We start from the raw sequence: 23,139 nt of genomic DNA, 5'->3' as shown, positions 1-23,139 counted from the left end.
CTAAAAGTGGCAATTCTTCAACAAAAAGACTTCAGAAACAGACTCCAATGAGAAACTGCTGAATTGGAATTAATTTGCAAATTGGATACAATTAACTTAGGCTTGAATAGAGACTGGGAGTGGTTGAGTCATTACACAAAGTAAAACTATTTCCCCTTGTTTATTCCCCCCCCCCACACACACACACACACTGTTCCTCAGATGCTCTTGTTAACTGCTGGAAATGGCCCACCTTGATCATCACTACAAAGGGTTTTCTCCCCCCCCCCACTCTCCTGCTGGTAATAGCTCATCTTAAGTGATCACTTTCCTTACAGTGTGCATGATAAACACCCATTTTTTCATGTTCTGTGTGTATATAAATCTCCTCACTGTATTTTCCACTGAATGCATCCGATGAAGTGAGCTGTAGCTCACGAAAGCTTATGCTCAAATAAATTGGTTAGTCTCTAAGGTGCCACAAGTCTTCCTTTTCTTTTTGTGAATACAGACTAACACGGCTGCTACTCTGAAACCTTAATTTAAAAATTATCAGTGATGGAGACTCCACTACAACCCTTGGTAAATTGTTCCAATGGTTAATTACTCTCTGTTAAAAATGTACACATTATTTCCAGTCTGAATTTGTCTAGCTTCAACTTCCAGCCATTGTGTTATACTTTCTCTGTGAGACTGATGAGCCCATTATTACATATTTGTTCCCCACATAGATACTTATAAACTGTAATCAAGTGACCCCTTAATCATCTCTTTGTTCAGCTACCATAATGCATGTTTTCTAATCCTTTAATCTTTTTGTGGCTCTTCTCTAAACCCTCCCAATTTAATAACATCTTTCTTGAATTATGGGAACCAGTATCCCAGCAGCGGAAGCACTGCTGCCTAATATAGAGGTAAAATGCCTCTCTACTCCTACTTGAGATTCACCTGTTTTATGAATCCCTGGATTGCATTAGGTCTTTTGACCACAATGTCACATTGGGAGCTCATGTACAGTTGATTATCCACCATGAACCCCAAATCTTTTTCATAGCCAATACTTCCCAGGATAGAGTTTTGCTCTTCTATAAGTATGGCCTACATTCTTTGTTCTTACATGTATATATTTACATTTAGACGTATTAAAATCCATATTGTTTGCTTATGCCCTATGTTTGTGCCCTAGACTAAATGACCTCTTGTGGTCCCTTCCAGTACTATGATTCTATGATTTACCAAGCGATCCAGATGGCTCTGAGTCAGTGACCTGTTTTATACAAGTACTTTCAGTACAGAGTCATACTTTAAAGAAAATATTATATTTTTACCACCCAGAGAAGTCTTGCATTAGAGGCCCTTGATGCCACTGATATTGTAAGCAGATTGTGGGTTCACATTCAAGAGGCGCTTCAATAGTTGAATTGAATTAAGTCAGGTGGAAGGCAGCAGCCTTCCCAGGGTCAACTTTGTTAAGTGAGAACTCACAACGAATGCCATCAACTTGGCGACCAAACATTGCTCAGCGATCTCCCAGTCATCAGAGCAGCAAATCCTAAAGTTCGTCCTCAGGGCCATACAACATGCCAAATAGGCCCTGGAATAAGAATCCTTCAACTTAATATTGAAGGACTCTCATTAGCAAAATGGGAGTACCTTGGAAACTTGCTGAAGACTTACAACATTGATATCCTCATGTTGCAAGAGACCCATGTTGGCAATGACCAAGAGGCTAGGCACTAAAAATCCAGCCAAACTCAATAGCCTCCAAACTGGTGGAGAACACAAAAGGACCACTTGATAAATACAGAAGAAGAGAAGTGTATCAACAACTTCACTGAACACTTGCATCAATCTCCCAAGGAGAACCTTCCACTGTCAGCACTGAGGAAGTAAAAGAAGGCCTTACCGTAATGAAAAAAGGGAAGGCTGCAGGTCCTGATGGTATTCTGCCAGAATTCCTCCACCATCTCAGCCCTAAAGGATTCCAATGACTAGCAACATTGCACTCCGTTACCTTATGGACAATATGGATCCCTGAAATATGGTGTGTGGCAGTGCTAATTGCCATTCCAAAGCCTGGAAAGTGGGAAGCTATAAGCCAAATTTCTCTTTTATGTACGACCTATAAACTTCTTGAAGGTATCATCCTCTAAAGAATATGCCCTTTTAATGAGCCAGTTATCCCTGTTGAACAGGCAGGCTTCTGGCCAAAACGTAGTTGTTGTGACCAAGTTCTGGCACTCACAACTCACATTGAGTCTGGCTCTCAAAAAAACGTAAATACTGACGTGGTATTTGTTGACCTGTCACCTGCATATGACACTTATTGGATTAAGGGCCTGATGCTGAAACCTGATAAAATTATACCTTGCTACCAAACACTTTGCCTGCTGCAGACCATGCTGAGTAACAGATGCCTGCGGGTGTACCTGGGTAATAAGACCAGCTCATCCCATATCATAAACAGCGGGCTACCACAAGGCTTTGTACTTTTGCCAACCTTTTTTAATATTTATATAAGTGACATGCCTCCAACTAAATCACAAAAATTTAGATATGCAGATGAACTTGCCATGACAATCCAAGCATCAAACCTCCATGACATTGAGAAAGCATTAACTGAGGACCTCCAAAATATGGAACAGTATTTCCAGAAACGGGGGCTCAAACCAAACCCTGGAAAAACAATAGTAAGCACATTTCATCTAGATAATAAGAGTGCCAAACACACATTGAAAGTAGCTTTCTGTGGTAAAACTGTGCAACATGATTATACTCCAACATATCTCAGAGTGAAACTTGACCACACTATCTCCTTCCATGATCATCTTGAGAAGGTAGCTGCAAAGGTAAAAATGAGAGCAAACATAATCCAGAAACTAGCAGGTACAACTTGGGTGCATCAGCATCAGTGTTGCAAACATCTGCAATAGCACTTGCATATTCAGTAGCTGAATGTTGTGCACCAGTATGGAGCAGACGCAGCCACATGTGACTTGTGGATGCAGCCCAGCTGAATACAGTGATGCGTGCATCACAGGAACCCTTAAGTTGACTCCAACACCATGGCTACCTGTCCTAACATCACTCCCCCACCGATACGCAGAACTGCTGCAACATTCCACGAAGCTCAGCGAACCTGTGAAAACAGATGGCTTCTTATTCACCAAGACCTTGACAACGCCCTCCTGCAACGTCTTAAATCTCCCAAGCCTTTCTGGGAATATTCACTTAACCTCATGCAGTCAGGCTATGATCAGGAGGAGGCTTGGTAAGCAGATTGGGCTAAACAAGACTTAAAAAATAAGCACCTTGTGCCAGATCCCACGCAGAAGGTTCCTGAGTTTGACCTTCCATGGTCATCTTGGTCAACTCGGAACCAAATTTGAACCAACCATGGTAGATGTGGACATCTAATGCACAAATGGAAAATCAAGGACTCCTCGGTGTGTGAGTGGTTCCCCACAACAGAGCACTGAACACATCACTACCTACTGCCCAAGTTATAAATACGAAGCAGGCATCACTGCAATAAATTCTGCTACTCCTGATGTAGCCATTTGGCTCGATCAACTTCAAGTGAAATTGTAGTTGCTGCTCTACACCAGCCATACGACAGAAGAAGAGATTAAATTACATTTAGAAAGTATAAGACTTACGGTGTGTGTGGGGTGGGAGATGAAGTCCAATCATTTCTCAATTTAAATTGTACCATAGTTGAGGTACAAATATTCAACTTTCATTTTTTGTGTAACAATTGAGAAGTTTTATACTGTTAATATTCAATAACAAAAATAGAAAAATAATTTCACAAATCTGGTGGCAAGCACACCTTCAGTTCAGGTTACTTTCTGATCATAGTCCACTTTGTAATTCCTGTGATGCCGTAAACCAGTTCTTGCCAAGTCTGTTGGCATCAGCTGAGCACTGACAAATTCATAGCTGGAAACCAGAGCAGCTCATCTATGTAATATTGTTCAAGATAAGCGTTAGACTTGTAGGGATGTGTTTAGTCTCTATAAAATGTTTCCAAGTTGCTGCATGCATCAGTCTTTTCTTGTAATGTCTATATTCCATGCTATAAGGTAAAATATAAGTTCATTTTATAATTGTAAAAATGCCAGCTCTGAACTTGTGAATTCAAATGGGAAGAGCGGCTCCCCCCAGTCATCCAAGAGGGCTATCAAAATTAAATGGACCATTGTCAGAAAAAAGCTTTGATGGTTGCACCATCCATCTATGGAGAAGTACATGCAGAAGGCCTCATTCCATCAGTTAAAATGCTGGAATAAGGTAATAAAGATAGTTGACATGAAAATTTTTCATCTGTTTGTTGTTTGGGCTCTTACAAGGGCTAGAGCTAAGAAGCAAAAAGTAGAGAGCCCCAGGGTCAACCTGGGTTAGGCCTAAAAGACATGCAGTGGACAGATTACTACATCTCTGTCACCTTTTGGAAACATTGACTGAATTCATTTGTGCATATATATTGCTTGCTTTAAGCTGTAAATAACTCCCATTTCTTTTTCCTAGTTATAAATAAATCCTTAATTAGTTTACTATAAGATTGTCTTGTACCACATTGTCTTTAGGGTTGCCAATTTTGGGTTGACGTATTCCTGGAGGTTTCATCACTCGACAAAATATTTAATTAAAGATTAATCTTTAATTCCTGGAGACTCCAGGACAATCCTGGAGGGGTGATAACCCTAGTTGCCCTTGGTGTGAGATCTAAGGTACAAGTTGATCTGGGGTAAGTGACTGGTCTCTTGGGACTGGGAGAAACCTGAATATTTTGTCATTTTTGGTGTAAATGACTATTTATCACTAAGTCTGCCGTGGTGGTAAGATAGACTGGAGAGCCCAATAGGACTGCCTTTGATTTCATGGTAAGACTGTTACAGTGATCCAGACATTCACATTTGCTATGGGGTTGGTGAAATCTAATTACAGAACATACCATCAGCCTGTGGTGTCTGCCCTGCTTTTGACAGTCTGCCTTGAGGTAGGCACTCGTGGTCATGAACCACTCCAAACAGCATGACAGTTCCAAGATTTTAGCAGTAAACATCAGGTCACACACTAACACTTTATATGGCTTGAAAGACCAGACTGCAAGCTCTCAGGTGATGCACAGCATTAGTCCTACCTAAAATGAAGCTGGCATTGAAGGGTCGGGGAGGAGGGAAAGGACAGGGAAGAAGGCAAGATGGTATCAAAATGGTGCCATTACACACAAGGCTCACCCTGGTGAGACACGGATGCTATACACTGTTGGAAAATTAGGATTACTGGCTTCCCACTGATGGGAAACATTTGTCTCTAGGCATAGTTGTTCACAGCTACCCTAAAATGGTAACAGCACCCTGTTCCAGTAGTGCTGCTTTGGCACTGGTCCTGGGACTTATATAGTAAGTCTCTGACTCTTGTGTAATGTTCAGTCCCTGGGATGTGACAGTTAGTTATAAACTTAGGAACGTAGGCTGTTGTAGGCCATGCCTTTGGTTTTATTGCATCTGTATACATTACTTCCTCCAGTTAAAGTGTTACAATAACTTTAGACACTTGCTGTGCATCATGTTTATACTTTCCCAACCAGATCACTTGAGGAGAGGTTGCTGTACTCCAAGTGCAACAAACTGCACTACGTACAAAAAGAGCCTTCTTGCATACCACTCCATATGCTTGGAATGTCTCCCCCCTCCTCCTCCACACACACTAGTGTACATAAAGTACCTTCCCTCTTCCTCAAATACTGAGAAGCCATCTGTGCTGCAAAGCATTCCATCTGTATCGGCAACTGGTCCAGTGATGTGCTGCCAATGTTTCAACAAAGGGCTCCCACAAAAATGTTCCCCTTAGCCTATAATAAACCCCATGTCCCAAGGGAGTGTGTGCTCATAGACTGGGGAAATTATTCATTTGTTTTTTCCATTTCAACAAAACGTTTCGCCAGAACCACGGAAGGAGGCAGCAGTGTTTGGCAAACAAACTTGTGGTATATGCCCTGGAAATATTCACTTTGTTCCTGAAAATAGAGATCAAATCTATTGACAGTACAGAACAATGCTCACTGCGCACACTTAAGAATAGATGAAAACAGTGGGTTGGTATGAGCACCTTTTAGAGAGGCCAGAGGGAGCCTCTCTTGGAAATTTTTAGGAGCTACAGGCATGAGAATTATAAGGAGAGAGTGAGCAAATTATAAGGAGAAAAACATCCCTCCCCTCAACACTGAACTAGTCACTGACCAAGATTTGAAAAAGTAACTAATGGTTTTGGATGCCTCCATTTCTGGGTGCCCAACTTGAGACTAAACAGCAGGTTTTCCAGAGCAAAAGCAGACAAATCCAAAACGTAAAAAAATTTGGTTGTTGTTTTAGTCCAATAAGGATCATAAAATTAACATCAAAAGATTCCTATCAAATTAAATGATTGTATTTATCTATATTATGAAAGTTACTATAACTACGCAGCAGGGAGCAATTTAAATAGTATTTTTAGATTTTTCTTACCTTAACTGCAAGAAGAATAAGGAAAGGTCTGGTCTATCTCCTAGCAATGCAACTAGTGATGGCCCATCTGTTCCACAGAGACTTCTCTTATAGGAAAACTTTGGTAATTTACCTTTATGGGCCCAATTCAGCAAAGCACTGAAGCACATTCTTGAGTCATCCCAATATAGTAAAGCTTCAGCATATGCTAATGTTTAGGCACATATTTAAGTGCTCTGTTGAATAGGCAGGGACTTAAGCATATGTTTAAATGCTTTGCTGAATCAGGGCCTATGTTTCCTACGATTGTACAAAGCACTCTGAACTACTTTGTTAAACAGAGTATTTATTACAGTCTCTTTCTTCAGAGTGAGATAATGGAATGTGCAGCATTCCAACCTCCCACCAACAAGACAGTGCTATGAGTGCTTAAGACTGAATTCTAAAAGGTGCCTACAGGGTTCAGTGCTCAAATCCCAATGCCAGTAGGGACTATTGAAAACCCCATCCCATTCCTGTCCTGCCAAGTAAGGAAAATATTGTGACAAAATGAATCTTAAATGTATGTATTCAGTCCAAATACTAATTTGCCTCTCTAAAATATTTGAAATGGTATCCCTTCACTATTTATTATTAGTTTATTACACTTGCTCCAGGGATGGACATAAACTGACTATACGATCCGACCACCTTAAGCACCTTGCCAGAGATCGAGCTGGGTGGTGCTCAATATGCACGATGGCCTCATTCCTTTGGGATTTGCCATGGCGATGATGAGTTGCTCCTAGAAGCCCCAATGGGGTAGGGGCTATACATACACGTAGTAAAACACCATCCCTGCTCTAAAGAGTCTACGTACATAACATAGGCAAAAAGTGGTAGAAAGTAAATCATATTATTCCCATTTTACAGACAGTGAACTGAGGCAAAGAGAGATTTAAGTGACTTGCTCAGGGCCACAAAGGGGACTTGTAGCGGACACAGGAATGGAACCCAGTTCTCTGAGTCCCAGTGCAGTGCAGTGCCTTAACCACAGGGCCATCCTTCTCCCTATTTACATCATAAACATGCAAAAACTTAATACAGATAAGCATTTTGCAAACATTTGTGAATTAATACTCACAACACAAGAATCATCACCATACTAAACACATTATCATCCTTATTTAACACGAGGATCAAAGAGGTTGTGACTTGTCCAAAATGACACAAGAAGTTAACAAAGCTGGCAACAGAATCCAAGCCCTATTACCTCCTAGTCTTGTGCCTCATCCTCAAGAGTATCCTTAAACACCAGAAGGTGTGAGTTAATTGCTTTCTCACTTTTTCTCCCCTAACACTCCAACAACTTGTCTTATTTTGCCAGAAGACTCCCAATTTCAGCCAGACTATCCAGTGCTCCTGGTCTCTTCAAGAAAACTATTTTCCCCCTGCTGTTACACTCCCAAAGCTATTACATGGATGGCTGGGCTGATACCTAGGGAGGTGGTGGAATCTCCTTCCTTAGAAGTTTTTAAGGTCAGGCTTGACAAAGCCCTGGCTGGGATGATTTAATTGGGGATCGGTCCTGCTTCGAGCAGGGGGTTGGACTAGATGACCTCCTGAGGTCCCTTCCAACCCTGATATTGTATGATTCTAGGATTCATTTTTGTGCCATATTCAAGTTCCTTTGTAATACATGCATCTGACACATTGTGAAGAATGTGGGAGTAAGAATGGAGGAGTCAGGTGACTCCACATATTAACAGTCAGCCCACCTGCCTGCCCACAGCTTCTGGTAAGAAAAGCTCCTCTCCTCACTACTGCAGTAATGAGTTAGCCCTCAGTGCAAATGAAACTGCAAGACAATAACATTGCTCAGGACATTTGAGAGTGGGATGGTTTACTGCAATTTCTGACATGGTTTTGAAATATCTCCTGGTTTCTGCATCTTCACCAGAAATAATCAGTTCAATTTACTAACGATCAATAATAATTCCTTTGTTTATTTAACTAATTAGATTTAAATGCAAAACATGTTTACAATTTTTTTATAAACTCTTTCCCCTTACATTTCCAGCACATTTAAGCTCGTTTTATTTACTAAAATAAATAAACAAAAAATGCTAGTTATTTTTAATTCAATTTGGATTTTTATCCAAACGGAGCTTGACACATCACAAGTAATGTATTAATCTTCATCTACTAAAGGAATGCATCATTCACCATTTTCTAAAACAACAAATGTAAAAAATAAGAATCAGAATAAATGTAAGTAAAGTGACACAATTGGTTAAATAAATAGATATAGTGCATCTTCCTGACTGGCAAAAAGCACCACCAAATTTAGTGTAGAGGCTACATTTAGCTACAAAGCAACATGTTTTCATGTTTACCCACCAATGAGAATCAGCCTTCAGGAAAATACCGAAAAAGTACAAATGCAAAACACAATTTAAATTGATGATTTAAATTGAGGTTTCCAGCTTGCTGATTTAAATCACTTTGACTTCAGTCAATCCATCCTGTGGTCCTTCTCTATAGTAGCCACAACCCTTGGCAGAGACCAAACCTGCCAGCCTAGTAAAGAGGCTCTGCATGGGCCCCACGGACATGTCTCCCTGTCCAAACAATGGCTTTTATAGATTTAGCAGCCTTTTTGTCCCAGCAGTGAAAACTTTCTCCAAATGCACAGACATAAATATCTTGGGTTAAAACCCTTAACAGTGCTTTTAATGGTGCGTACCTTTAAGGTCACCGCAGAGCTGCAATCTGAGAACCTGATCACTGAAGGTAGGATCAGTCAGTATTGCAAGAATTACTGCAGAATGTTAGCTCTGCCAATAAAATAGTGACGGACCTATTACGTGTGTGTATAGATTTCTTTTCCAAAGGACTGTGCACTAAAGGATCTGTGTACTAAAGCTGGACAACAGGGAGTGTGCTAATAAAGTACTAGTCTCTGCACAAGCCCACCTCTGATATATAACTGAAGGACCTATCCCCTTTCTACACTTTGGCAACATTTGTATATCTTGTCATGCCAATAAAGCCTCTTTCAATCGAATATAAAGTTTCTCTTGGTACTTTTTTTTAAACCCATAACTTGCTGTTTAGTTTTTTTCAAATAATACTTTTTCAAAAACCCTATTCACACACACACACACACACACACAGCCTTATAACTTCTTATTTTCTCCCAACCTGTTTTTTATTAGTCAATTTTGTTGCAATCAAGAGCTCAGTTTTCACATTAATTAAGTTAACTAAAAATAGGTATACATCTCTCTGTTACAACTAATAGGCATTTATTAAAGCAGGTCTCAAGTACTGTTAAAAAAAAACCACACCTCTTCCCTGTTAAAAAAGCAATAAAGGCTTTAAGGATAAAATTTAACAAAAAGATAGTGAGGGAAATCCAGAGATATAAAATTCTGTTCTGGCATCTATAAGGCAGTTAGTTGACCACCAAAATAACTCTAACTACATTAGAGTCAAGTAAACAGCATTAAAGAAATGGTTGCAAGTATTCATTCCAATTGAAAAATGAATTTGCTGTGGTTGGGCACAGCCCCCTTTTATGTTTGCTTCCCACAAATGCCTGTGCAAAACAAATCTGAGGAGTGCACGCTCTATGATTCCCTTGTAGAACTGGTGTAACTGATACAGGATTGGCACCGTTTGACACAGCTGGAGGTAACACGGTCCCCAGAATTCTCTGGCAGAGCCACTGCATAAACGTAATTACACCAGTCAAGGATCTGACTTTCTGCACCCTTCTTAGCAAGAACCATGTACACACACACCTAATTACTGTTGGTCAATGACTGAGGTAATGAGAGAAATTTCCCATCAGGAAACTCAAGCAACAAATAAATTGGATAAAATCATTTCTCAAGCAGAACAAGAGGGAGAACTTGTCAAGTAAATTATTCAGTCTGCTTCAATTGCATCACATACAGTGATATTTCAGTGACGAGGTAAAAGGATGCCACCTTCTCCCCATCCAGTGAACCTGCAAGGCAGAGAACAGATGAGCCATCCCTTAGCAGCATTAAAGGAAAGAGACCGACAGAGCTCTTTTTTTATTGAGTTTGGATCAGTCCGTTTTAAATCAGCTGAGACTCTATGCGCTCTTCAAGTGATAGTGGGTAGCATCAACACTGACAACAGAGGTAATTCACTCAGCACAACTAACTATTTACATTTTGCAATCATACTATAAGTCTATTAGTTAACATATAGTTATCTATGGCACCTTAGAGACTAACCAATTTATTTGAGCATAAGCTTTCGTGAGCTACAGCTCACTTCATGCTCACGAAAGCTTATGCTCAAATAAATTGGTTAGTCTCTAAGGTGCCACAAGTACTCCTTTTCTTTTTGCGAATACAGACTAACACGACTGTTACTCTGAAACCTGTCATATAGTTACTGTTCTACTTGAACAATTAAAACACTGTATTTGTGTTAAAACTACACTTTTATGTCCTCTCTTATCATTTATGATATCACAATCATGATCTATAACTCTTCTGCTTTCCTCATCACTGCAAAAGAATCATTTTGCTAGCTAACTGTGAGTTTTGTGATATGGGTTCCATCATTAAAAATCCAGCATCTACCAAAAGTCACCACAGTACAGTATCTGAGACACTGCAGTTAATTCCTGTTCTAAATATAAAGGAACACTGGGATATCTTAATCCTGCAAGTCCTTGTGTGGCACACAGCAAGGTGCACCACCCACAGTACAATCGGAAGCTATATATGGACATATATGAGGTTAAGCTCTGGACATGATCACTGGACATGATCACTTTACACTGATAATAAGCAGGAAGTTTCTTATACACCTGCTCCTTGACTTCCAAGAGTGCAGGGAAAGAAAGAAATATGGTGTGACTAGAGAACGGGCATGTCTGAGGAAACATGGGTTTAAAGTGATGCTGATAACTTTAAATTTAGTCAGTTACAAGTAGTTTAGAAGAGTCAGTAGAAATTAATTGACTATGCAAAAAAGCAACAAATCATACTATATAGAGTGCTATCAGAGGCACAAAATAAAAAAAACAAAAAGGAGAGGAAAATAACTTGTCCAATTTCTTCCAGCTACACTAATCATAGGTGTTTCTTGGAAAATCATTGGTAAAAAAAAATTTAGGCAAGAAGTGAGATTTTTTTTATGTTGACAGTTTCTCTTTACGTGTGCCCATCATTAAAGTAGTGTGGCACCTAGCTATGCATTCCACTCTAGGCCTTACTCCATGTACTTGGGAGGAGTAAATAGATGGTCGTAAAACAGATGTCTTGTCACAGGGTCCCTATACTCCCTGCTCTGCTCATCACTTTTTACCTTACTTCTTGTATAATGCTCTGTATCTGCATTCTGCAGGGTCAGGCTCCGTGTAGTAATTGTTGGCAAATATTGAGTTTCTAAGGATGACCACTGTTAAATATATATATTTAGGAGCACCATACCTATATAGCATAAATACTTTGGTGTATACATTGTACATTTTTTCTTAAAATTAGTATTTGGCGATGTAATAACATGAGAATGGCCATACTGGGCCAGCCCAGTGGTCCATTTTGTGTGCTTAAATCCATTAAGCACTTTTAAAAACCGCCCTCTAGATTTTAATACAGAAAAAGACTCAGATCTTTGATCCCAAATAAACGTATCTCATGAGCTCTCAAGAATGTAGGAATTCTATTAAATTGTTGTCCAGAGACTATAGCAATGGCCACTTTAGCAATTGCTGTAAAAATAAAACAAAATAAATAAAAAACCTTGAATCCGTCAACAAGCATTTTGAAGAGCAATGATATGGAACTGAGTGTAATTTCCAACAGACTTTGCCTAATGTTGTCCTGTATGTTAAGGAAAACTTTCAACGTCTTCCCATGAAAACTCCCTTAAACCACCTTAGAGAGAAAGATATACTGCTGCATTCTTTCCAGAACAAATAGCCTTGATTAGTTTAAAGATAGTTAATTTATACAAAAGGAAGGGGGAAACTACTTTTGCTTAATTTGCATAGGAAGTCAAAGCTTAATTCCCTATTTTATTACATAGCCAACCTGGCTAAGGTTCTGAAAGAAAATAACAATGAAACTTCAATAAGTCTTGCATCTGGTGCACGACTACATTTTTGTCTTATAAAATAATACTACATATCATCTATATTCAGTGATCAACAGCCCTTCTGGTTAAGCAAATAAATTGAGGAACTCCATTTGGTCTTTATAATGCACGTATGTTTTGCAAGAGTACTCAGTTTTTCACAGGGAATTTTCATATCCTTCCCAAAACATCACCCTTCTGGTTAAACAAGACTGGGGCCTATACTGAAGAATGAAATGACTAGTTACGAAGAAACAATTACAACATAATTTGCAGTATGGTGAGTTGGACAGAAATAACCATGGACATGAAATAACCAGAAATAACCATTGTTTACGTTGGAACTGCAATTTCTGCACTTACTTCCACTCTATGCATTATGGAAGTGCACAAGCATATATGCATATGAAACAGAACCTAGTCTAAATGTAGAATTCTTCCTGTCCAATTTTGGTGTGTGACCATTATTTATTTAATAGATCTGTATTTATCAGCTGTACTACAAGCATCTCACTTTCACATAGTGCAACTGCATTTGAATATATTAAATTAAGGAAGCACAGAGGTTTTCTTTACGATAAGCAGGCATGTTTGTCTTCTGTCCATGTTTCTTTTACAAATACAGCTATTGTGAACAATTTAAGAACATGCCACTAAATTCATTTTTCCCATAAGGGGCAGAATGGTTATACACTACAGGATCACTTTCCATTCATCAATGTTTTTGAAGGATTTCCTTCTATGCTCCTATGTTAAAGTCCAGCAGTATCATCAGTTTATCATGGATTCAAGGAGATCCACTAACTAATCTAGTGGATGTATCCCATGTGTCTTCAATATCACATAAGTGTTTTATGAATTAGGAGCCAAATTCTGCCATTAGCTGTGCACTAATTATTCCCAATGGCTCCAACAGGAATAAAGCATAGAAACCAGGGGGAAGGGGTATAAAAAGAATCCCATTCATATTTCAAATACACCTTTTGCTAAATTGTGTGATTTCCTATATACTGAGTAGTACCATGAGCTGGACAGGAAATTGTTTTCCTGTCCTGCAAGATTTTGAGATTTCAAAATGTTTTCCCATCTCAAATTGGGATTGTGATGAACTAGGGGTTCTGTCTGCACCATGTCTGAATTCTGGGTGATTTTATAAAATTGTATCATGAAATTACTGTGTTAAGGAAAGACAATGTGTATGTGAATCTCCCAGAAGTTAGCACAGTGTGTCATGTCTCTGCCAGGCCAGAGATCAGCATTCATTGATCATCTATTCAAAGTAAAACATCTTGGGACAACAGGTTTGCTCTACCTGGGAGAAAACATTTCCTCCTGTTGTCTGAGGAGAATGGGGTTTTGGAGTAATGGAAAATGACCAAAAGTCAGAACAAAAGAAGAGGTGATCTCAGCAGGTAGACCTGCTGGTAGATCCCAGCAGGTTTCCATTTCATTCCATTTATGGACATAAAGGCATTCACGGGGGGAACTGAGGGAAAGAGCCATCTTGCACCAGATTAAGATGAGGAAGTTTGCTACAGGGGCAGGATAGGCAAGGGGTTGGAGGACCCTGCCTGACAGAACACAGATGATCTCCCAAGGGAAGGGTGAGGGACATTGCATTTAGGATATTTTATTGTTTGATGTGATCTGTATTCTCCTGTGCTTTACATAACCATATAGAACATAAAGCTGATAGATTGAACAAAGAGAGTGTGTGTGTTGACTGTTTCACAACTACTTCATGTCCCTGAAACTATAAAGCTTCACACCTTTCGGGTGGAGTTCTGGGACGGGGTATGTTTAAGTATGGGGGAGTCTGAAGGGTCAGTGCTTTGCACACAGTGGCTAGGCAGCTGGACAATGGGCTCCAACACTTGGAAGAGGGGTGCCAGATAGAAGGTATGCACCGTAAGAATGTGCTAGGGACACCGAAATTGGGGACTGTGTCTGGACTCCATTCAGGCTCCAGGAGCTTAGAACACCCTGCAAATCCAGAGCATGGAGGCTTCGATTCTCCTCACAGTAATCTTAGTGGGTGCCTAGGAAGGGGTGCTAGGATCTCTGAAAGGGACAAAAAGAAAAATCTAAAAAAATAAAAATTATGTACTGACAAAAATTTGCATCAGGTCAACCAAAACATGTAAATTTCACAGTATTTCATTTCTGACTTTATTTGTATATGGTTTTTACAATATGTTAAATTTCTAAACAAAAAAGTTGCTTTGAACTAAAAAACAGAATAGAATGTTTCAACAATTTTGACCCTTGCCCCCCTTCCCCAAAGGTTTTTGAAATGGGACATTCATTGTGACCAATCTTTCCCTGTGAACATTTCAGTTTCAAGAGATCAGCATTTTCTGACAAAATAACATTGTGTTGAACAATTCCTGACTATCTCTAATAGTATCTAGGATTTTCTTTGGTTGATGTGTCATGAGCACAGTGCATAGACTAATGTTCAAAAGATCCACTGGAAAGAAGGAATCTGCACATGAAAAACCACCAGCCAGAAGAATCTGCACCAGCCAGAAGAAGCAGTGAAGCTCTTACTTATATCCATATGTGAATAAACACATAACTGTAACTTTAATAACATTTTAGAACATCTCTGATTACTTTGCTCTGAATGCAGACCAGTTCTAGTTTTCCAAAGAATTCTATTCTTTTTGTTTATAGAAGACCAATGCAAATATATTTTATTCATGGACACAGATATCTCAAGCCCCAAAAGCAGTTGTGCATGCAACATGAGCTTTCCATGTGGTACTACTGTAAACACTTAGACTGTGAAAAATGAGCAGTTCCAGAGTTCAGTGTTTGATTTTGCAATTCACAGAATACTTTCCCTAGGCACCTTTCCATTGCTCATTTGTGTAGGGAACTTGGGGACAAGGAAGGAAGGTACTCAAAACATCAAAACATGCCTTATTTTTATACAAATCAGTTTTTTTTTCTACTGGCAACAAATCAGTATTTTTTAAAAGAGGACTATCACAATTTTAAAAAATTCCATAAACATTTAGATCTGTACATATTGTCATTATTATTTGCGTAACACCACCCAGAAACATGCTAGGAATTTTACAGATGAAATTAAAAAGACATAAAACAGTTCCTGCCCCCAAACAGCTTAAAATCTAAGGCACTGGTCCAAAACACAATCAAATCAATCACTGGACTCCTGGTTATAGCTGCACTGCACAGAAAAACCTGCAGCATCAAGTCTCAGGGCCCAGGTCAACTGCCTTGGACTTGTGGGGCTCAGACTGCAGGGCTAAACATAATAGTGCAGATGTTCCCACTTGGGCTGGATTCCGGACTCTGAGACGCTACGCCCCGCCAGATTTCAGAGCCCAGGCACCAGCCTGAGTGGGAACATCTACACTGCTCTTTGTATCCCCACAGTCCAAGTCCCAAAAGCCAGAGTCAGTTGACCCTGGCGCTGAGACTTGATAGTACAGGTTTTTCTTTGCAGTGTAGGTGTTACCCTAGTGATATTACAGGGCTTTGGATCAAACCCTAATTTTAGATATGATATAATGATAGAGAGTAACAAACAGTAACAGTGGATGGAGAAGGACAAGGATTAGAACAGACAGATCATAGAATTACTCAGTTCTGATCTGTGCATTTTGCTTCCCATGAAGTTTTTCATCCACACTCATATCGGATGTCCCTCGAGCAAAAATTACTATAGAAATCTACATATCCTCAGTTTTTCTTGTATCAGGAGCATAAAATACTTCTGTCTTCTGATAAGACTTGTGTTAAAATTGTTGCATTCCCAAGCAAGTATTTTTTTTAATTTGAACTCAGAAATTATACATTATACATATAAATTTTATGGCAGAAAGAAGAATCTCTTGCTTTAGTATGCTAAGTATGTTGTATACATTAAGTATCTTCTTGGTATTGTGTCCAGTGACTCAGATTCAGTGCATACAATTAGTAACTCACAGCTAAAGGAATACTGGAAATTATCTTACTAAAATTGTAAATAAAACTTTAAAAAATGTTTAGCAATATGCTGGCATTCAGCACTTCAACGACTGGAACTGAGCTATGGCTCTCCTTATGCTTTTGATATTAGCTGATTCCCCCTGAGAAAATGGGGGGAGGGAAGCTGTTTACACACGGGAGATCAAGAAAATGATTCCAGTTCTTTTAACAGAAGTGTCAGCACTGGAGAAGCATGCAGCTAATATGATGGTGGCATAGTAACTGATATTCTGTGGCCTTAAGGCAAGATGAGACTTCAACTGATAACCTCATAAGCCCAAGCCCTCCCAAACCCAGTGGAGCTCAGCAAAACAATCATGATCACATTATATTTTGAACATCTTCTACGAGTAGTGAATAATTTTGTGTCCCAACTGCATGCAGCTTGTTTTGTGAGGGGAGCTTGGAAGAATATTGCTACTCCCCTCTATCCCACATTTGACCCCCTTCTTAAAGACCAAACCGGGCAGAAAAAATTTTACAAGTATTTCTTCAGAGGTACTATAGAGCTTTGCCATGAAACACACTAGTATGTTTCATCTCTCTGATTCACTTAAACCAGGAATCACACTTATTAACTGTTAAAAACAACCAACCCTATGGCTCTAATTCATTAATATATCACTTTTAAAAACATTTCTTTATTTAAGTTCAGTATTTCCAAACAGCCAGGCAGCATAGAATATCATAGAATATCAGGGCTGGAAGGGACCTCAGGCGGTCATCCAGTCCAATCACCTGCTCAAAGCAGGACCAATCCCCAATTAAATCATCCCAGCCAGGGCTTTGTCAAGCCTGACCTTAAAAACTTCGAAGGAAGGAGATTCCACCACCTCCCTAGGTAACCCATTCCAGTGTTTCACCACGCTAGTGAAAAAGTTTTTTCTAATATCCAACCTAAACCTCCCCCACTGCAACTTGAGACCATTACTCCTCGTTCTGTCATCTGCTACCACTGAGAACAGTCTAGATCCATCCTCTTTGGAACCCCCTTTCAGGTAGTTGAAAGCCTCATTCTTCTCTTACGCAGACTAAACAATCCCAGTTCCCTCAGCCTCTCCTCATAAGTCATGTGTTCCAGTCCCCCAATCATTTTTGTTGCCCTCCGCTAGATGCTTTCCAATTTTTCCACATCCTTCTTGTAGTTTGGGACCCAAAACTGGACACAGTACTCCAGATGAGCCCTCACCAATGTCGAATAGAGGGGAGCGATCACGTCCCTCCATCTGCTGACAATGCCCCTACTTATACAGCCCAAAATGCCATTGGCCTTCTTGGCAACAAGGGCACACTGTTGATTCATATCCAGCTTCTTGTCCACTGTAACCCCTAGTTCCTTTTCTGCAGAACTGCTGCCAAGCCATTCAGTCCCTAGTCTGTAGCGGTGCATGGGATTCTTCCTTCCTAAGTGCAGGACTCTGCACTTGTCCTTGTTGAACCTCATCAGATTTCTTTTGACCCAATCCTCTAATTTGTCTAGGGCCCTCTGTATCCTATCTTACCCTCCAGCGTATCTACCTCCCCTCACAGTTTAGTGTCATCTGCAAACGTGCTGCGGGTGCAATCTATGCCATCCTCCAAATCATTAATGAAGATATTGAACAAAACCGGCCCCAGGACCGACCCTTGGGGCACTCCACTTGATATCGGCTGCCAACTAGACATGGAGCCATTGATCACTACCTGTTGAGCCCGACAATCTAGCCAGCTTTCTATCCACCTTATAGTCCATTCATCCAGCCCATACTTCTTTAACTTGCTGGCAAGAATACTGTGGGAGACTGTGTCAAAAGCTTTGCTAAAGTCAAGGAACAACACGTCCACTGCTTTCCCCTCATCCACAGAGCCAGTTATCTCGTCATAGAAGGCAATTAGATTAGTCAGGCATGACTTGCCCTTGGTGAATCCATGCTGACTGTTCCCGATCACTTTCCTCTCCTCTAAGTGCTTCAGAATTGATTCCTTGAGGACCTGCTCCATGATTTTTCCAGGCACTGAGGTGAGGCTGACTGGCCTGTAGTTCCCTGGATCCTCCTTCTTCCCTTTTTTAAAGATGGGCACTACATTACCTTTTTCCAGTCATCCGGAACCTCCCCCGATCGCCATGAGTTTTTGAAGTTAATGGCCAATGGCTCTGCAGTCACATCCACCAACTCCTTTAGCACTCTCAGATGCAGCGCATCCAGCCCCTGGACTTGTGCTCATCCAGCTTTTCTAAACAGTCCCGAACCACTTCTTTCTCCACAGAGGGCTGGTCGCCTCCTCCCCATGCTGTGCTGCCCAATGCAGTAGTCTGGGAGCTGACCTTGTTCGTGAAGACAGAGGCAAAAAAAGCATTGAATACATTAGCTTTTTCCACATCCTCTGTCACTAGGTTGCCTCCCTCATTCAGTAAGAGGCCCACACTTTTCTTGACTTTCTTCTTGTTGCTAACATACCTGAAGAAACCCTTCTTGTTACTCTTAACATCTCTTGCTAGCTGCAACTCCAGGTTTGATTTGACCTTCCTGATTTCACTCCTGCATGCCCGAGCAATACTTTTAAACTCTTCCCTGGTCATTTGTCCAATCTTCCACTTCTTGTAAGCTTCTTTTTTGTGTTTAAGATCAGCAAGGGTTTCATTGTTAAGCCAAGCTGGTCACCTGCCTATTTACTATTCTTTCTACACTTCGGGATGGTTTGTCCCTGTAACCTCAATAAGGATTCTTTAAAATACAGCCAGCTCTCCTGGACTCCTTTCTCCTTCATGTTATTCTCCCAGGGGATCCTGCCCATCAGTTCCCTGAGGTTGTCAAAGTCTGCTTTTCTGAAGTCCAGGGTCCGTATTCTGCTGCTCTCCTTTCTTCTTTGTGTCAGGATCCTGAACTCGACCATCTCATGGTCACTGCCTCCCAGCTTCCCATCCACTTTTGCTTCCCCTACTAATTCTTCCTGGTTTGTGAGCAGCAGGTCAAGAAGAGCTCTGCCCCGAGTTGGTTCCTCCAGCACTTGCACCAGGAAATTGTCCCCTACACTTTCCAAAAACTTCCTCGTTTGTCTGTGCACCGCTGTATTGCTCTCCCAGCAGATATCAGGGTGATTGAAGTCTCCCATGAGAACCAGGGCCTGCGATCTAGTAACTTCCGTTAGTTGCCGGAAGAAAGCCTCGTCCACCTCATTCCTCTGGTCCGGTGGTCTATGGCAGACTCCCACCACGACATCACCCTTGTTGCTCACACTTCTAAACTTAATCCAGAGACTCTCAGGTTTTTCTACAGCTTCATACCAGAGCTCTGAGCAGTCAGGCTGCTCTCTTACATACAATGCAACTCCCCCACCTTTTCTGCCCTGCCTGTCCTTCCTGAACAGTTTATATCCATCCATGACAGTACTCCAGTCATGTGAGTTATCCCACCAAGTCTCTGTTGTTCCAATCACATCATAATTCCTTGACTGTGCCAGGACTTCCAATTGTCCCTGCTTGTTTCCCAGGCTTCTTGCATTTGTGTATAGGCACTTGAGATAACTTGCTGTTTGTCCTGCTTTCTTAGTATGAGGCAAGAGCCCTCCCCTCTCCTGCTCGTGCTTCCTCCCGGTAGCCCACTTCCCCACTTACCTCAGGGCTTTGGTCTCCTTCCCCCGGTGAACCTAGTTTAAAGCCCTCCTCACTAGGTTAGCCAGCCTGCTTGTGAAGATGCTCTTCCCTCTCTTCGTTAGGTGGAGCCCGTCTATGCCTAGCACTCCTCCTTCTTGGAACACCATCATTCACTGTGTAATGGTCACCAGCATCATTCACTGTGTAATGGTCATCAGTGGGAAATCCAAGAATATGTAGCAGCATAACAACATCCAGGCTATTATTATATTATTTTTAATATTGAAGTGTCAATGGTACGTTCAATGCTGTACTATGCACAAGACAGTCCCTGCCCTAGATAGATTACAACAGATACAACTGAGACAAGAAATTAGAAAAAGGAAGTTGTTAACTTACAATATTTTTGGTATGATTAGTACTATTCCTCTAGTTTGCCTCTTCTGAAATACTGTGGTGGAAAGCATAATGACAGGTTTCAGAGTCACAGAAGTGTTAGTCTGTATCCGTAAAAAGAAAAGGAGGACTTGTGGCACCTTAGAGACTAACAAATTTATTTGAGCATAAGCTTTTGTGAGCTACAGTCAATTGAGCTGTAGCTCATGAAAGCTTAAGCTCAAATAAATTTGTTAGTCTCTAAGGTGCCACAAGTACTTCTTTTCCTTTTGTGGTGGAAAGAGAATTTGACTGATGTAAGTTTGTACTTGAGGATCTCACAGAAAAAGTGCTCTTTGTGAAAATGCTTTAGAAATGTAGACAGGGAAAGAAGTGGATTAGTGACAAGGGGTAAAGGGCCTGACGCACTGGAAATGAAAAACCTTTCTAGGTAGATGGGAGAAGCATGGAAAAAGGAAAAAAATGATGTGCTAAGTCTTGCGCTGTTGTGTCACATGAAGTGTGAGACATGATTACTAATAAGATTGGAGATGGGCTATAGAACTGAGCAGGGGCCTTGAAAGCAAGTAACAAAAGTTCAAATCTGATATGCTGGGCAAAGGGGAACCAGAGGAAAGACTGAAAGGGGATGGACTCATAAACGTATAATTTTACCAGTTCCATTCTGGACATGATGGAGGAGAGAGATGTTTGGGTGATAGCCTAGGCCTCCTTTAAATCCCTTAATGCCTCACTCAAGCCGTGCAAGGAAGACTTAAGACAGCAGATGACTGTGGGAATTCTGAGCTGACACCAATCCTATAATAGTCCTTCTGCCCTCACCATGGGTAAACAAGGTATTCTGGGGCTGGGGAAGAGAGCATGTCATGTTTAAACTTGAACTGGCATGGGCCAGTCATGATTATTTGTCAGAGACAGAGTCAGAAACATGGGACTGGATGACGGGAGACAAAAAGTGTCAGAGGTAGATTTGTGAGTCAAAGTACAGAGAACAGAGCTATACAAGCAGATGAAGTCACCCAGGCATGAGTTGTAGAAGGTGACCACAGTGCTCAGTCAGACTCCTGCTGAGAGATGGAGTGGGAGGTGCAATCCAAAGGAGATGATGAAAGAGTGATGAAAGAGGGAGGACATGAGTATAAGAACTCAGGAAAGGAGAAAGGGCAATGAGGATGGAATGAAACTGAAGTGAAGTGCACTTGGATATTATTATCACTTATATAAATTACATACATTATTCACTACTTATTTAGCTTCTTGGTAACATATACACTATTCAATTCAATACATAAATATAGTGCCACGGGATCTCTTGATCTGCTACAAAGTTGGACAATGTTTCTGTCCTGCAAAGCTTGCCATCACATGAATTGTGAATATAATATGAAGAAATCACTGCCTTTTAACTGTACATGGTAACTGCTCAAGTCCTAGAGCATGATTCTTCCACCAGATCTGCATTGCATATTTCCAGATTTGGGCTATATACATTTATTAATGGGTTGACAGTAAACTAGGCTTACCTGGTGTCAGTAAAAAAAGCTGTCATTTTTACAGTAACTTGCTAGAGTACAAAAGCTACATAGAGCTGCATGTTTTCAACATCTGGAAGTGGAGAAGGCATACACAAAAAGTAATGTAAAGTGGTCACCATTAAAGAGCAGTCGTACATTTTTTATTTTAAAAAAGGCAGCTTTTTACTTAAACCCGTCTCTCTGTTTTCAATCAACTGCTGACGTTAGGGACTAAAATACATTTTCTGCTTTTTACTCCTATTAGCCCCACAGAACAAATACACATAAAAGGGAGTGGCTAGATTCTACTCTAACTCGTACATAATCAGCAGAATTGTTTACTAAGTCCCAATCAGTAACACCTGTGCAAATCCATTGATGGCCAAGAGGTTATACAGCTGTGTCACTGAGGCATAATGTGAAGACAATGGAATTACTCAGATGTAACTGAGGATCTAATGTACGCTGCATGAATCAGCTATGATGCATGAGAAGTAAAGGATCCAATCTAACTCTCAGAGCCGAGGTTTTGAGTTTGCAGGGTTTAATCATATAAAAAAAATCTGTAAGTTGAAGACATTGGGAGCAGAAATCATTGTGAGACAAACATTGCACCCCAAAACATTTTTACATGCCCACTCTTCAGAGTAAATTCCAGCTGGCATCTTTATAATTTTGCCTTTGGAAGTAATTCATGTTACTGTGATACTCCCTAATCTTAGTATAGGGAATTTCACAAATGTCACAGTAATTTAATTACTCACAAAGGCACGTCTAAGATTTTAATGACATCCATTGTATTTATATGCTATGATCTTAAGTAGGTAGATCTGGAAGGAATAGTTTTATAGTAAGCTAATGCTAACCTCAGCTGCAATAAGCAGTGTTCTTGAATCTCCTCCGATCTGAAAGGAAATGGATGATTTTATACATCTTTCAGCTAAACTACAAATACAGAGATAAAATATAGTACTCAGGACATTGTGTGAATTCGGGACACTCCCTGGATTCTGGATCCAACTAAAACATTACAATGAAATATAAATAGTGTATTTTCGTATGTGACAGATATATTCTCTCT

General features: G+C 40.4%; 1 protein-coding gene across 13 annotated transcripts in view; it reads right to left on the bottom strand.

Moving 5' to 3' along the window:
• ENOX1 (ecto-NOX disulfide-thiol exchanger 1) overlaps positions 1-23,139 on the bottom strand; it is a 509,722-nt gene that overhangs the window by 213,435 nt on the left and 273,148 nt on the right. The window contains exon 1 of one of the 13 annotated variants that reach the window (XM_084617821.1): positions 6,492-6,560. The exons of the other annotated variants lie outside the window; for them this stretch is intronic. The gene's annotated coding sequence lies outside the window, so the exon portion shown is untranslated. Of the gene's footprint in view, positions 1-6,491; positions 6,561-23,139 lie in introns of those variants that run through there. 13 annotated transcript variants of the gene reach the window in all.

The sequence above is a fragment of the Lepidochelys olivacea genome (genome assembly GCF_965140295.1).
Source record: "Lepidochelys olivacea isolate rLepOli2 genome assembly, chromosome: 1".
NCBI lineage: Eukaryota > Metazoa > Chordata > Testudines > Cheloniidae > Lepidochelys > Lepidochelys olivacea.
This window is presented reverse-complemented; position numbering and strand designations above follow the sequence as displayed.